This window comes from Rhopalosiphum maidis, chromosome 2 (genome assembly GCF_003676215.2).
Source record: "Rhopalosiphum maidis isolate BTI-1 chromosome 2, ASM367621v3, whole genome shotgun sequence".
Lineage (NCBI taxonomy): Eukaryota > Metazoa > Arthropoda > Insecta > Hemiptera > Aphididae > Rhopalosiphum > Rhopalosiphum maidis.
The window spans coordinates 44,890,651-44,908,914 of NC_040878.1; the positions used below are offsets into that span (position 1 = coordinate 44,890,651).

The window sequence follows — 18,264 nt, forward strand, 5'->3', positions numbered from 1 at the left end:
AATAATAATAATAATAAACATAATTTATCCAATATACTAAATAGATAACAAAATTAATGATTATTGTATTATTATTATTTTTATTTTTTTTATTATTATTATTATTTATTACTATGTTTTTGATATTAAAAATCGTGAAATTCATTATATAATATTGACGTGAATTGAAATACATATTTTAATAAAAATTATACTGTACATAATGTTGTGCCTAACTCGGTTATTCTGAAAAATATAGTCGAGCTACGCAAAAAAAAAGAAAATAGTATAGGAACTCGCCCTCACCACCACCACCAATTCGAGCACTGGTAATATTAATAAATAATATCATGAACTACGATGACCACGATGAAACGTTCATAAATACCATGATAACTAATAATATTGCTGTTAGGCCTTTTATATTCACAAGATTTCTGGTTTTTTTTTTTTGTTAATTCCATCAGAAAGTATTCGAAAATTGAAACGTTTTAGACTTTTAAAGTTTGGTTCACTTCAACTATTGTATGTATCGTTTTTTTAACCATTAAAAAACGCTGTTTATGTTTGACAACGATTATAATTCCACTCGAGACGAACATTTACTTTAATAAAATATCCAGTAGTTTCTATAATCACAAGTCACGATTTGAAAAATAAATATTATATATTTATATATAAAATACGGTTTTAGGGTATGGATGACCCACATACTTAAAATAGTTCTATTAAACTTGAAAGAGCCCATTGCAAATTCTTGAGGTATGTAAGATTTATTTCGGGCATTTAATGTCCCCCTTGTGATTATACCCCAGTCTTAAATATACTTGGCCTAGACTCTTTAGACCGTAGATGGGTGGCAGGGAAAAACTTTTCTAAGCGGTCTACTATCTAACGAGATATACTGTCCTGTTATCTAATCACTAATTATCTTTCGAATTTTTCAATATTCTTCCTATGTCTTTTCATATTTATCAATTCAAAAGTAATTATAACATAAAAACGAGCCAATAATTCATAATTTCGTTCACCAATGAAACCCCCACTTTTTTATTTAACTATTTTTAATTACTCTATATTTTTATATTTTTTTTGTCGTTATTATTATTATAACTGTAATACAGTATGTGTGTGTTATATCCTATGCATATTATTGTATCCAAAAGGCACCGCCCGTTAATAATTTGAAAATAAATAAATATTGTAGTTACTTATTGGTATATATAATTAAATAGATAAGTAAGGTAACTGTTTTGTTTTGTATTTCGCCATACTGATATTATGTATCATTGTATATCATTTACACAATTAGTTATTAATTCTCGTCATTGTTATGTATAATGCACTGAGTGTACGCGAGTGGAAGTGGTCCTTTATCCAGTAGACACGCTGCATTATTTATACTTAATAAACGCAGAGTTGAGCAAAACGCCGAATAATAATTACAACTTTTAGCGGCGCAAAAAGATAATAATAATTTTTTGCTAAAAATAAATAACAACGATTTACATATTAAAAGGATTCACGATGATATGACATTTTCTATTAGTGTGGAATAATGAAGTGCGCCGCAGCGATTGTGTATATACAAACTTCTGTATAATATATACGCGCAAAACCAGGAACGGACGTATAGATTATTTATATATATGTGTGTGTGTGTGTGTGTGTGTATTTTTTTTTTGTGATTGTGTATGTACGCGTATGTATATACGTATATAATAATATACAGTCGAGAAATTATGATAATTTATACCATTTTTAGTCGGCCAAAATTTTGCGGGTAAAACCTATGTACACAGCGGCGCGGCGTCGCGTCGGTGGTGTATAGTTTTTCAGCCGCCATCGCAGTAATCGTCTCGCCGAAATGGATTGATGAAAAATGTTGATTTCGCAACGTCGTTTTTCAGAGTCATGCATCGTGTACATGTATAATATATTATAATATACATATATATATATATATATATAAATAATATTATTATGCTGCAGGCACGCACTGCTGCTTGTTACTCGATGCGTGGTAATATTTTGTAATAATAATATTATATTATATACATGTCCGTTTGCGTATATTATACACACATACACACACACACACACACACACACACACACAACATGGATGACGAGACGTTAAACAGTAATAATCATAAAAAATCACGCGTATTACTATAATAAAAAAACACAACTACCTCGTCTTCGTCTGACGACGACGGCGGCGACCAGGTATGAAATAATATCGCGGGTGCAGCGACAGAGTATAATAATATAAGCACAACGAAGCGGTATTATTATACCTGTACATATGTATAAAACAGGGCTTTTATAGGTATAGATGTGTATTATTCAGAAAATCGTTCCCTAGTGCGATATTTGCTTATCGTGCAGTATATGCGCGCGAGACATTACATATGATTACGCACGATCGTTTATAATAATTTAATGTTATATATATGCCTACTTATTATCACTATTAGCATCGACCATCGTCTACGTGTAGCAGCTTTATAAAAAATATGCTATGGGTTTTTATTTTATTAAATAATGATTCGTATTAAAGCGGTGCGCGTCTTGAGAACATGACGAAATTGTGGAGGTAAAACGAGAGAGAGCGGTTAAGTGGTCGGCAGTAGCTCTCTCGTATAGACTGCAGAGAAAGGGAAAACGATGCGTATATATATGCGGTATAATGCACTGCGAGAGATACACCGCAGGTGACACACGCCCCCGCACCGCCACCTGAAGTTGGGTGTGCAGTGGTTGAAGCGATGACGTGGTACTACGGTATATGGTAGGTACACGATAATATTATGATATGAATTATATCAATTTGGCCCTTATGACCGGAATACTAGGTATAAGAAAATCTCTCCACGCGCGATAGGTGTCACGGGGACGAATGCATTGCCGCAATGGCAGTTGTATGGGAACGGAACGACAGAGACAGTAGAAAAAGAGAGATTTTAAGGGTCGTGATAAAACAAAAATAATTTACTCTCGGCAAAGCACAGCATCGTACCGCCGTAAGTGCTGTACACACATAGATATACTCTCGAAGTACACGCTCTGTGTGTGTGTGTTTGTGTGCGCGTATTGGTAACCGTGTGCGTATTATTGTATATAATATATAAACGCGCGCGCGAAATCCCTCCCCGGGACGGTGGTGGCGGCAACCCTCTTCGCGACCCGTTGATTTATAGCATACTTACATTCCTTCTCCGCCACCGCCGGAAACCCGTATACCGATGGTTAAAATGTTGTTGATCATTTTCCGGAAACCTGGGCGCAGAAAACGACGTAATTAAATGGGGGTACGCGACCCTCCCCTTGACACCATCCCCCCGCGGAGCGTCACGTGTTTTTATATCACCACAGACGACCGTCGTTGCGACGTTCTTAAAATATTACACGTGGCGCACGCGTACCGTACTGCCCCGTGGTAGGTACACCTATTATATTATTTTGCCATTAATGATGACATTCACTGTATTATATTATAAAGGCGTTGTCGTCTATTGTTGATCAAGATTTAGGGCCGCCATTGGCAACAGGTAACGTAGTCGAACAAATTACGTCATTGACGTATCTCGTCAACTATGGGCAATGTTTGAATTAGATAAAAGTATGTAACAACTAATATACACAGAATGTTGGGCAGAATTTTTATAGGTGTAATGTGTTTCAATGCACATTACTATATACTAAATTATATAAATATATGGTAGTCGTGTATAGGTTATTAAAAAATTAATAATGATTTAATATTTGAACAGTTTAGAAGTCAAAAAGTCTATGGCAGAACAACAAGTGGCTAAAAATGATCGATAAGTTTCGAAGTATACGGAGTATTAGTACGTCTAATGATATTAATAATAGTGCCTATACTTTCGATTACCATCGGCAACTTTCTGAGAAGTTATCTTAAATTTTAACGTCTAAAGTTCGCGATACAGTACTGATAATGATACTGTCCTGCGATGCAATAAACATGATCGACGACGATTTTTAATCGAATTTCATACTTTGATTTTAAGCGTGCAGTTTTATGGTTTTGTCTGCAATAGCCGCGTGCCATTTGTGCAACTACTAACTGGAACATGGCACATCACACACATACATATAATATTTTTCATATAAATACGTTTTATGAAATGTATACGTTATACTTACGTATGACAAACACTTTCAGCATAATAGGTGCAATCAGTACATTCGTCAACGCACATGCGCAATAGCCGAAATATCACTGTCTGACAGGAATGTGCAGAATAAAAAATCAGCGTACCTGACCATGAAGAACAAAAGCACAACGACGCTACGTTAAAACAGACCTCGAATATCCGCTAACCTAACCAGCAGACTTTGGTGGAATAATAATGTCAATGATAACGTATACATATTGTGCATCATTGAGATTGTACAGACATGACCAATTCGCTTGTAATGTAATACCACTGACGCCACCGTTGTCATACGGGTCAATGATTTTAAAACGTTGAATGACGTTCTATGTTGTAAATACTCCATTTATTTATATATATAAAAAAAAAACCTAAGAAACAAATAACGACGATAATCACGATAAAATACCCCAGCTCGTCGAAAATAATATATATTTTATTATTTACCGAATTCTTTTCCCTCGGCGACTAGTATTATATGGTATAATAATATAATATATAATACGACGGAGGTGTATAAAATACGCGTTTAAAAAGTATATATTATGGTCGTGTAGGCGATGCGACGAGAAAACTCGGCTCCCGTCCCTGTAAGTGTACGTATATATTATATTATGCGCTTGTATATAATAGGTACGAATAATAATATAAACATAAGTATCTGAGTATCCCTCTCTCTCTCTCCATATTATACCTATTATATTATGACTCTGCGAAATTTCAAAATGTTTAAACAAAAAGCCGATTCGAATATCAATATAATATATTATACAGTGCACATACATCGGGGTAGATGTATTATACAAAAAACTTGTAACTGTATTGTTTTTTTTTTTTATTCGTCGATCGGGCGATTAATGTTTTTTAATGTTCGGTATAAATAAATGTATATATATGGCGGAGGTGCGGCGCCACGGATTTGTCTTGATTATTAAAACAAATTGTTACATTTGCGTTGAATAATGTATGTATTATGTATACCACTTTTCATTTCTCCTTTATAAAAGACTGTGACTATATTATTATATTATTTATAAGTAAATAAATATAATATATTATTATATAGGACACGTATAATACCGCTACACGTACGATAACACACGCGCGGTGTTGTGGCAAAGACGCCTATATATTTATATAACAAACAATTTCAGACGTTTCAGTAGATTTAAAATAAATAGTTTTGACAATAATGTTTCTTTTGGTTGACAAATGATTTATTTTATTCCCATCTCGTGTACCATGACGGTACACTTGCGTGAGCACGATCGGCTAACATAAAAAAGAAAAAAATCGTTTTTCAAATACTATTTTAAAAATCTTTGTATACACATTTAATCACATTCGCAATAAAGTAAACCGTTGAAAATGCATTTTAAATATTAAGTGGATTTCAGTCAAACGGTGTTGTAGCCGTTTTCTTCGTTGACGCATTAAATAAAATATTTTATTATATACCGTTTTGGGTAAATGCGGTCACGTGCGAAATTATGGAAAATCGTGAAAAGCGCTTCTCTCTGATTGGTGGTAGTGATGCATTGTTAAAAATTTAAAACACAAGACAATATAATAATACACTAATATATGCGTGATGTTTCATTATTAATGATTATAATAATATTGTGTACGCGTAACGATTTACGACAGGGTTTTGTAACGATATAGTCGTTATACTTAAGTCATATATATATATATATAATTACATCGTTTATTATTACGTTATTCGTACAAAATCACTAAACGCCATGGCGCTATCCAGAGCTATTGTTCAAAAATATATATTAATAAAAATATTATATAATATATAAACAACCGGACGAACGGATAAAAATAATTTTTATTCTTCAGCACTTGCTCCATCGAAGATAATGATAGGTACGCATCTGAAACAGTAGAATAAACCTTCGCAGTGTTGGCCCTAAGTCATTAAATAGGAGAGGATCACATTATAATATCATGTATTTCGTATTTGTATATTATGATTTCTATGAAAATAAATTTGAGTCTAATAATCTTATATGGTACTTACGTGGAGATATTATGTAGGTACTGCAATATTGTACTGACGCTTGTACAGTATATAATATGTACACCAATAATCAATATGATACCTAAACTAAAATACACTCGGTCTAATCTAATATGATAATATAAATATACTTAAATATTAAATTATCACATGAAAAATAATAATTATAGTGTCGTGGTCATATTATTTAGTTTTACAGTAGTTGCGTAACAAGGGGAGGGAAGGATTTTTCAAAAAAAAAAATGGATTTTTTCCAAATTTTACATTGTAGTTATTACTAGTTGCAATTTTTATATTTATTATATTTTAATCAATTATGTGAAATTAGTGTTTATTTAACGGTTATTACTATAACTGAAGCGAAAATAATAGTTTTATAAAAAATGTATATAGAACAGTTCAACTTTTCAAATTCATAAAGTCGTTATCAAGTATTATCAGAGAAAAATCTCTGGATTATTTTGGATATTATAAATCAAGTAAACTTTATATACTGTTTTAAGAAATGAAAATAAAATTAAGAATAGAGATTATTTTTTATACTCTTAACTTTTAAGTCACTAAAGTTCTTAGTTGTGTTCCATGTCGACTGTTTGGTGAAGCATTTATTATTTCAAAAACTAGATTTTATTGTTGAAAGAATCTAGTGTGAAGCTATTTCTTAACACGAAGATTTAAGTATTCAAAGATCTGACGTCTTATAAAAGACCAAATTGTAATTATTTTTTTAAATGGAGGTTTTTTTGCCCAAGGCCTAAGGGTACAAAATATTTAAATTCGACCTGAATAGTACCCAAAAATTCTTCGCAGGAAAAATACATCAGTTTGTTAATATTTTTAGAAGTAAATAACTGTAATGTCACGTGGCAATGCGTCAAATGAAATTTATATGATTAATAGAGCGCAGCTATATTATTATTTTTAATTGTCTTTCCAAAATATTTTGTTGAAAGCATCTCTCGATTTTATTCCACGCACTATTCATTTACATAAACTACATAAATATTTTATGGCTTGTGTAATGAGATCGACAACATTTTCAGAATCATTAGTACTATGATAGATTAGTACACATATTTCCACGTAGGTATATCAAATTATAGACAAGTACTACCACAAAATAGTACGTTTTCGTATTATTCGTTTTAGAATACGATGATTAATACGCCGTTCAACGAATGTTCCTGGAACATTTTAGTTTACAAAACTATAAATACCTACTACATAATAGATATGTTAATTATTATTACGTAGAACTCATTTTGCGAGATGAAATGAAGAGGAAGAGGAGGAGAAAGAACCGTATTTTGCACATATTATATTACATAGAGTAAAACTTTTCGAAACGATTGAGTGGATTCAACAGAAATAAATGCTGCAACTATCCATCCACTGTCAGGCTTATAGTAATTCACGCAATATGATTTTTGACCTGACGTCCGATGGCGGGACGACAACCGAAGAAATTTCGGACGCGATCGTATTAATCAATGCAAATGTATAATAGTAACAAAGAGAAAACCCGCGAAAAGACGGCGCGGTGAAAATATATGAACACAATATGAAAATATGAATACACGTATTTATTATTTTTACTAGCGCACTATGCACAAGTACACATGCATACAGCGAAATTAAGGGGTTGTTGTGAGTTGGGGAAAGAGATGAGTGGTCAGGAGGGTATAAATGCAGACGACGAAAGATGTATACTATTATGTAGGTTCATTATCAAATGATAAATTACAAATAAACATATATTTTACTATTTCGGAACTCCGAAAGCGGCACTCGGGGGAGGGTTTTATGTCTTATTATTTAACTGGAAACCGCAAATTAGTGTTAATATGTATACGTGTGCGTATTGTTTGCGAAACGTCTGCAGTATGTTATATATAACTGCTATAAGGCACGCCGGTATAAACCGTCGACAGTATAATAATGTTATAATAATCATAATAATAAAAGTGTGTTTACAATAACGGTGTGCTCTGTAAACGAATATATAAACGTCGGCGACGATGGTAACGAGTTACAGGCACGCGATCTCCGACAAGTAGACAAGTAAGGCATTAAGGCGGAAGTGATAATAACGACATCATAATGTAATGATTTCGAGCGTGATACGATACGAACAAAACAAGTCGTCCGGGTGATAAACGAGCAATGATAATTGTTATATTATATTATACGTATGCTGTAATGATGTATAGCTGCAACCTTCTAGACAAAAATACATTTGACTTCATAATTTCGCTTTAAACATTGCCCGTTCACCACCACTATAGAATTTCACACAAATCATATAAAAAAAGTACAACTATAACTATTGTTATTATATTATATTTCGCGAATTTCGCCGGTTGCCGTTATGACGATTAGTCGTTGTATTTGATGACGAACGTTATTATTACCTAGGTCGTTGGGTTACCGTAATAAAAAAATATACCTATAATATATTTATATTCAGCAACTATTAAACTCAGCACCGAAATCGAGAAGCGATGAGCATAAAATATGACTGCTATTTTTGTTGCGAATAAAGAGTGCTCGAATTTCAGATCGCTTACAATCGTAAATTTCTAAACATAAAAATTGTTGATAATGTTATGATTATGAAGTTGTATTTTATAATTTATTGTTTATGGCGTATAGTATAGATATAAGCATAGATATACTTATATCTATACTTAAACATCAATTTTCAAACATATAGATTTGTCATTTAATTTAAGGAGTATCTTATGACGATAAATACGCTAATTCCCAAGTTGTATATCGCTATTTTTGCCTAATTGTAAATTGTTACAATTTACAAACTCGTTACACATGATTTTTTTGAAAATATGATGAATCTAAATCAAAATTTGAATGAGTAATTTTTGTTTTTATTATACTAATAATTATAGTTTATTATAAATGTACTTATAAATATGAAAAACATGTAATATTTAATCTTGTACTTACGTAATAGTTATAAATTAAGTATATTTTAATCAGTTTACACAAATTAATAAATATTTATATAAAAATAATATTAATGATTTCAATTTAATTATGTCGAACAACCTTAATCATAAATATTATAATCCAGATACTTTTTTAAAATTACTATTAAATAGATACACTCATATCCTTAGTACAGACAATTTAATAATTTGTTTAAATTTGTTGACCAACATGTTTATTTAAATGATGTACTAACAATTTACTCTGCAAAATATTCACAGATTTTTCAAAAAAATATTTTTTTTGGCCACAGGACACTCACAGACTTCAAAAATATTAGTCTACAAGTAAACTCAAAAATTCCAAAAATCCAAAAGGTATATCTTGTTTTTACGATGGTTTTTCAATTATTACTCAATATTAATGATTCATAAACATAATATATAGGTACTTTTACTGGTTCGACTTGTGGACATTTTCGCCATATTATACTTAAGACGCATGTTGTAACATTTAAATCTTTTAAAATAATAAGCCTACGTAAATCGTTGTAACAGGTAGTTTTTTCTCATATGCTGATTTATTTTCTTTTTTTCACTTTAAAACACGATATTAAGCATATTATTATTATTATTTATTTTCCTCGATATCGACGATTATTAAGGTTTTCTATTGACTATTAAGTATTAAATATTAATACACACATTAAGTTTTGTGTAGAGTTTAAGACCTACATAATTATATTATATTACACGCGGACAACGAAAATGGAATGATTTATGGGGTGAAGGGCCGTGGCAAAAGGAGCCGATAAATCATAATATTATATATACATGCGCAACGATAACGTCCTGCAGCGACGGCTGCGGTGGCGGTGGCGGTGAAGATGTCATAGCAAAGTGTCCTAGTGAAAAAAATATTATATGAAGCGAACAGCATTCATCTGGACGTGATGGCGGAAAAGGCATGTAGTGGAAATGGCCGGGGATGATAATAATTTTGAAGATTCGATCGGTTTCTCGTCGTAGACATATTACGATTATAAATGTCTTCTAACATGATAGTTTATAATTATATTATAAGGGATTAATTCACCCATAATGTTCATTCTCAATTTATCAATAGCCACAGACTTTTTATAACATTAACTTTTTCGTTATAATATCAATACTAATACTAACGTATAAGTTTACATCAGTACAACAATATTAAATTAATGTAATATATATATTAAAATTTCAGCAAATAAATGAATATCGAATAAGTAACAATATAAACTTAAAAAGTCATGAAATTGTGTAGTTATTATAGAAGTTTTTTGAGGCTTATTTCATACAAGAACTAGAAGCCAATCAAACGTGTGATTAGTGACTAGAAGGGATATATAGATTTTCTTAAGATCTTCCTAACGTTCACACACTAAAAGAACACGAGTTTCAAACATATTAAGTTGATATAAATGTATTACACACAAAGTATAATTACTAATTAAAAAATAGTTACCTATAAAATAAGATTGATCATTTAATTAAATTAGATATTTCGTCTGTGTACTGCAGTTTTAAATTATAATTCTGCGACCCGATTTTTCTGGTTTTATAATCAGAATTAATATCAGATTCGTTAAATTCTCCAGAACTATGATTGTTGTTCAGTCGTTCGGTATTCTTAAAAGATTCGTTTATAATTTTGAAAATGTTCGCATTTATTATACCTTCGGACCTTCCTAATAATATAATAATATATATTGCGTATAATCAGTTACATCGTTTGGACGATTTATATCAATACGACAATACCATATAACGTTATTACCATCATATAGCGCGCGTTTTGTATTACAGCAATTTATTACCTATTTAATATGTGTATGTGTCTGTGTGCGCGAATGTATACGATCGCCACCGCCTAAACACGTGAGTTAATTTAACACAAAAACTCTCGAGTCTCGACGCGACCCCCCGAGGGTAATCAAGTATTTTATTGAGTTTAAATGTTTTATGTGCTACCCGTCGCACTGCGACTGTGCCACACGTAACCAAGTCGTTTACGTCAGAATAGTCTATATATTATACAACATATTAACGTTACATAATATTATAATATTGTTTTCTCTTCCGGTGACCAAAATAAAATTTTTTCACGATACAATGTGATCGGCAATAATATTCTTGAAAAATCACTTTTTCCCGACGGACCCACCACCACGACCTCGTTAATCATTGTTACATGCGCTCCTATCACGACAGTCTATTGATACTTAGTTGTAGGTACAGTAGCCAATATAATAATACTGTATTCGGTACCTACATAATAATATGTCAGTGGCGTATTTATGTTGGGAGGATATGAGGGCGGTCAAATTATGCTGCCCTGAGTCGTAACTTTTCCAAATGCGCCCTTACATGTGGGCTGTGAATGACATTACACAATAATAACAACAACATTAAAATAGGAGGTATCCATTTATGAGTTGAATATAAAAACAGAAAACATGAATTCATTTTATAAATTAATAAGAAAATGTGAGATTTACTATGTTAATTATTATAAAATACCTTACACGGAGTAACTGAAGTTAAAAGATTTTTAGTAGGAATTGATATTATTTACTCATAGTACCTACCTAATTGTTGACAATGAATAAAAATTTTAAAAATGTTTAGCACAATACTTATGTTAGTATAATATATTTTATTATAAATTATAATATTTATATTAATTATTATATTATTGTTTATACTGAACTTCTTAAAAATAATTGTTCGTTTACTTTCTACCTACTTAATTGAATTTAAGATTTAACATGATATGTTTCAATAAATCACAGATCGTCTATACCATTATCCATTAAAAACTAAATAATGAATTCTATTTAAAAAAAAATGGCTAACTAAAAATAAAAATGTAAATGTGTTTTACTTTTTAGAAGATACCCAATGGTCAGTTCACAGTAATAGGTATTTGTAAGCGGTGGTGCGATGTAAATATTTTATGGATATGCATTGACTATTACTACTCAATTTCTCATGCCTGTGCCACGTACTGCTAAATATTTTTCAATATTCTTATATAATATACCTAGGTATTAAGTATCTAATAATAAAAACAATTAATACAATTTTATAAATAGTATACTATAATTTATAATATGAATATTGAAGAGGCATGTATGCAGTATGCTAAATCCATGTTATAATATAATAATATAGTGAACGTGCGTACATGGACAAATACAGTAAACGAAAACAAATTTTTTAAAAAATTGGTGAGTGTCGAAAAGCAATATAATAGGGTAGGTTTGGAATATAAATTATGATAATATGCACACGTCGTTTTTGAGAATGGAACATGCGCTGAAAAATAATAACTAACTGTACTACGAATATAAAACACGGGTGCGATGGCAAAGCTGCAAAGGTAAAAAAGCAAAAACGTAATAAAAAAAAATACATAATACGTTAAAGACGACAACTTTCGAATGTTATCCTTAACACTAGGACCTGGATTTAAATGTAAAATGCATTATTTTTCAGAAAGTCTCGAGAAATACTTTTCAAGTACAAAATCCGTTTCATACATCAGAGAATTGAAAACATAAACTTTTATTTTGCATTTTTAACAGTTTTGGTGTTTTTAGAGTATTTTTATAACTTTTAGTGCATATTCATACGTTATATGCATTACTAGATAAACTCTAATTAAAAATTGTTTTCTGAAAATGAATCTGCATTCATTTATCGTTATATTTATATTTTTCTTACATCAATATATCGTCTTTATTCATCTACAATGCGATTGACGGCTGTAGTGCAACACGTCTGGGATTCAAAAAAACGTAGAATTTACTTGACATAAATGTAACTATACATTTTGGTATATTTACACTGAGTAATACAGCCACAAAAATCAAAAGTGGTGTTTTTCATCCACCAATGCTTAAAACTATTGCTGATGTGTCCATTAAAATTCATATAGTAAAATACAAATTTTAATAAAACAAAACATTTTTAAATGTAAAATAAAATTGGCAATCTTTAATGGTATCATTCCAGTTGAAATAATTTTTACTATTTTTTTAGCATTTTTAATAGTTTTTAGGAGATTTAAATTCGGGTGCTATCACTTATCATGCTCCGAGTAGATAAACGAAAAAGAAAATAAATAACATGTATACTGTATACCGTGTTTCGTTTCGTTTATGCTAATTATAGTACTATATTGTAATATTATACTCGTATATTGATTATATAGATACGTACTACTACTAACGGTGATGGTTCATTGTTTGAAGCAAAATAATTTTCGACGGCTCGGATTCTGATTTCACGCACAATAGAGGGCCATAGCGAGCTATCGTATTATTTGTAGTCACCAATTAATTAATTATTAATTCAAACAAGGTATTAGGTCTTCGGCTTGGACGCGGACCCAGAGCGAAGATCTGAGAAAGACCATTTTTATTATAAGACAGATATGATATATCTGTCTATAACATCACACAAATATATTCCTTTCTCGTAAATTTTTTACCATAAAAGTACCACATTTATAATATCATTAATTTTCCCTCTTTTCTACATTTCTATGAGGTGTATATAAATTATAATATAATATGGTATAGCCGTATAGGTACTAGCTTATTTATTTAATTGTTTAATTAAAAAAAAAACAAAGATATCCTATTCAGTTATTGAATTAGTATTTACATAAATTGCTACCGAAAATTAAAGAAGCATAAGAAACATATTTATGTATGAAGGTGGGTATCTTACTATACTTCTCCATTTAGGTTAGACGTTTTTATATTTATTATAGGTATCATTATATTTTCTATTTCCAAAAATAGGATAACGATACTAAATATTAATAGTGACTATAGGTATACTTGTATATTATGTAATAAAGAGTTAAATCTATCTTCGAGAGTCAAGTAGGTGATAATTTGCTGGAAAGGATTATTATAAAAGAGGAATAATAATTATTATTTTGATATTTAATATGATGATATAATATTGTACCTATGTATATACAGCCTTATAGGAATAATTATGACGGTTTGTAGTAACACTTTTGGGTTTCCTATTATCTATTAGAATGAAACCTATTTATAATACACAGATTGGCCCAGACGGTTAAAATTATAACTATAATAATAATTATTGATTATTATTAATAGGTTGTTAAGTAGTATTATTGTTCCTATATACCGTAATCGATAGATGCAAGACGAATTTTGACAAATTTTCTTTCGCCGAAAAAATAACAATTTTTCTAACATCTCGTAAGTAACGGTGAAACGTTTACATAATAATATGGTAAAATATTACTGGTTCGAAACGATGGCGGTCTCGCACAAGGTTACCTACGCGCGGCATCTGCCGGGTGGATGTTATTTATATTGTGCCGAAAAAAAAACCGCCGCCTCCGCCGCTGGGAATAACAATGACGGACGACGACGACGGCGGGATGACGATGGCGAGGATAGAAGAAACGGACACAAACGCGCGCGTATAATAATATTATATTATACAAGAGGCGCGAGAGGCAATCGTTTTATTCAAATTCGAAAAACCCTCCCCGCCGATTTAACAGCGATCACGTTTTTAACGCGGCCGCAATAGGTATATAATAATATTATGTATACATGTATATTGTAAATATATATATGTGTGTGTGTGTGTGTGTGTGTGTACGATTCTCTCCGCCGTAGCAAACAAAAGCCATATAAACGGTGAGGCGAATTAACACCGCGAAATTAATATTCATCGAGCGAATATCAGCGGCGGTGGCGAAACTCGACGAACCGGTGAGGAGGACGCCGGTACAGCAGCTATATAATAATAAATATATATATACGCTTATATGTACATAATAATATTATATATATATATATATATATATACATAGGTGTGGGTACGACAATACACGCGACGGTTTTAAACGGTATCCTTCCCTCTTCCACTGCAGTACCCGCCACAAAAGCACGCGACACTTCGGTTTAATACCGCCAACCTTCGCCCCCCTCCCCCGGTTCATCCCCAAAACAGTGCGTCAACCCCGATCTTGCGCCACCCGACCATCACCCACGCACTCCACCCACATCGTCACTATAGTGTCATTGCAACTTTACCGCGTAATAATGACTGAGGCTGTGAATCTTTCGTTTTCGAGTCGGTTCCGAATCCGGCGACGAACCAACCGCGAGTCGAAATGGGGAGAAGGGAGTGGACGGGGCGAGCCACCGGGCCCAAACTTAAATGACTCCGGGAATCGAGGTTTGAATTTTAATCCGAATCATTTGCATACATACACGCATTGCGTATCTATACACTATACGAAGAATTGACTTAAGCCAAAAATACACGACGGGAACTGCAGTGTCACGCGGCGGTCGTTATAATAATAGTAATAATAATAATAATAATAATATACGCTCAGAGGTTCCACACTTCTGCAGTACTACCACGCCACCCTCACAGTAATACATAACACACACACACACACACACACACACACACACACACACACACACATAGTGTTGCGGCGTAGCGTGCGTAGGTGCCGCCGCCGCAGTGCATTTAATATATAATATTAATAATATTATTATTATTGCATTATTGTTGATTCGATACGATAATTAACAAATTAATTTAACACTCACAATATTGTGTGATGGTGCATATATGCGCGGGCGGACCACTTCAAAGCTTGCGAAGACTTGGTTAATATCCGCCGTTGCGGGGGTAGTTTCGTTTTCATAGGTATCCGATACTCGTACAGATTACAGGAAGTTATATCTTTACCAGTTTACCATCACAGTATTCCAATTCCAAACGTTTATTGTGTACCACTTGTTTTCTATACAAATTGAAAACTGTGCAAATAAACAAACAAGAATATGGTACACGAAAACCCATTCGTTTATATTAAAATTATAATATCAACATCACACGTTAAAGACGAGCCTCGTCAACGAGGTTCACATAACAGTGTGTAAATGTAAGTAAATGTGGAGGGTTTTTTTATAGACATTTTTTTCAAGTTTAAACGGTGCCTATCAAAATATTGATTGTCAACTGTCAACTATCAAGTTCATGTATTGATTCAACGAATCTTGACAGAAAAATTAGAAACTTATCTACAATAAAACAATTCCTTACTTATATTAATCTATTATATAAGTAATTTCAGTTTTTATTGTTTTTTTAAAATTTATATAAAAACGTTTAATTTGATTAACAATATACCAAATTAGTTTGATATAATTTATTTATTATTTAAAAACTATATCCACGCCAAACATATGTTTGAGAAAAAATTGTTTGTCAAACATTTTTTGAACTTTTATCAAGACAACAAACGTTTGGTTCATAATTTACTTATTCGCTATGTTGTCAAAACAGTCATGAGTTGTGACTATATGCCGCTAAAGTTTATCACTATGGACAGTATGCATATTTTTTTATTGTAAGCGATGAAAACACAAATTTTTCAACGAAGAAATACTAACAATGGCAAGATCTTGATTTTTAATTTATTTAGTTATTTTAGTGTTGATTTTTAATTAATTTGATTGGTTCAAGACTCAAAAAAAATTTTTTATACGTTTTTTTGTGTCTGTGTTTAGTAATAACATATAATTTGTATGTATATTGCCATATTGGTGATTCATATAGTCTTAAATATGTTTTTAATAATTTTTTCAGTTGTATATTTATTTCATTTTCATTAAATTTGTTGACACATTATAATAATATATAAAATAATAGTAATGTAGTATAATAATAAAAGATAAATAATATAAAATATATTTTTTTATGTTATCACATTAAGGAAAACTTATTATGAATAATAACTCACCATGGACCATAGTCCATAACCACCTTACGACTGTAGTATATAAGTATTTAATATAAAATAATAATATATACAGGTGAATACTACCATTGATAAATTACTGGATGTTGTTCGACTTTTCGTTACAAGTCCACTGTACTTATTTATATGCTCTTCTATAAAACCATTGTGTACTTAAGTCTTAAATAGTTAAATACCACCAGCGCACACATTAGGTGTATTATGTATAAATAATGAATTCAGAATTGCTATTAGTTTAGTTAATTTCGTCCGAAATAAGTTTTTAGGCAATTGTTATCATATTGTACACACCCTTCCATGTTGTAGTACTGTTCACAGAAATACACACACACCACATACAGAAAACATAGTGGATTCAGTGGCGGAAGTGAAGAAGGAAAATAATTGCGTCCGACCAAGCCTGCACAAGGAGATTAGTGACGATAACACAGCAGCCGTTGTTTTCGACTAATCTACATTTATGTGAAGGATTTCCTTTTCTTTTTGCCGCATAATAAAAACTCAACCCGCAGCGTCCACGAGATGGACCGATAGCACATATTAAGCTATGTATATACTTTTTTATAATGTATACATACATACGTACGCGAGTATACATAAATACAGCACGTTTAATTAAATACTGATAGTGTGGTGGGACACCAGTAGTTACGGCCAGCGGTGAATTCAATTAACAACGAGATATTAGCCTTTAAATGAGTAGGGTAAATCCTGCTCTATCCACGTGGGCGGATCAGTGGTGCAGCCTGCAACAGAACGAAGGATTAGTAGATTTAAACAAAAAACCTTTATGTATGGTTTTTTTTTAATATTCTCTCGCCATATAGCTTCCCTCCCATGAATCGTTCCCGCTAATCATGAAGCTTCACTACCATACCGACTCCAACCTCTTGTATAAGCACTTTTCTATTATAACAGCTACTACACCTATACGTAGATTTATTTTTCCCTCCCCATAACACGTGTCATGTATGACCGTTTCTTTTAAGAGAAGGTAGCTATTTTTTCTACTCGGCGAAGGTGGTTTCATTTTGTCCACCTTGATCTACATATTATTATATTTTACAACTGAACACGCTACGCAGATGAAATATTTCGTATATACTCATATAGTAGTTAGGTGATACATTTAGTCATTATTTATTACTAATTATGTGTCATGGAGTAAATATTAGATTGCATTTTTTGTCATTAGGTATATCTTCTTATTATTTTCTACGAATAATGAATATTAAATTTCTATTTA

The 18,264-nt window shown here is 31.7% G+C and overlaps 1 protein-coding gene across 1 annotated transcript in view; it reads left to right on the plus strand.

Moving 5' to 3' along the window:
- Window positions 1-18,264, plus strand: part of LOC113552140 (glutamate receptor 1-like) — a 175,047-nt gene that overhangs the window by 80,891 nt on the left and 75,892 nt on the right. The window lies entirely within an intron of this gene.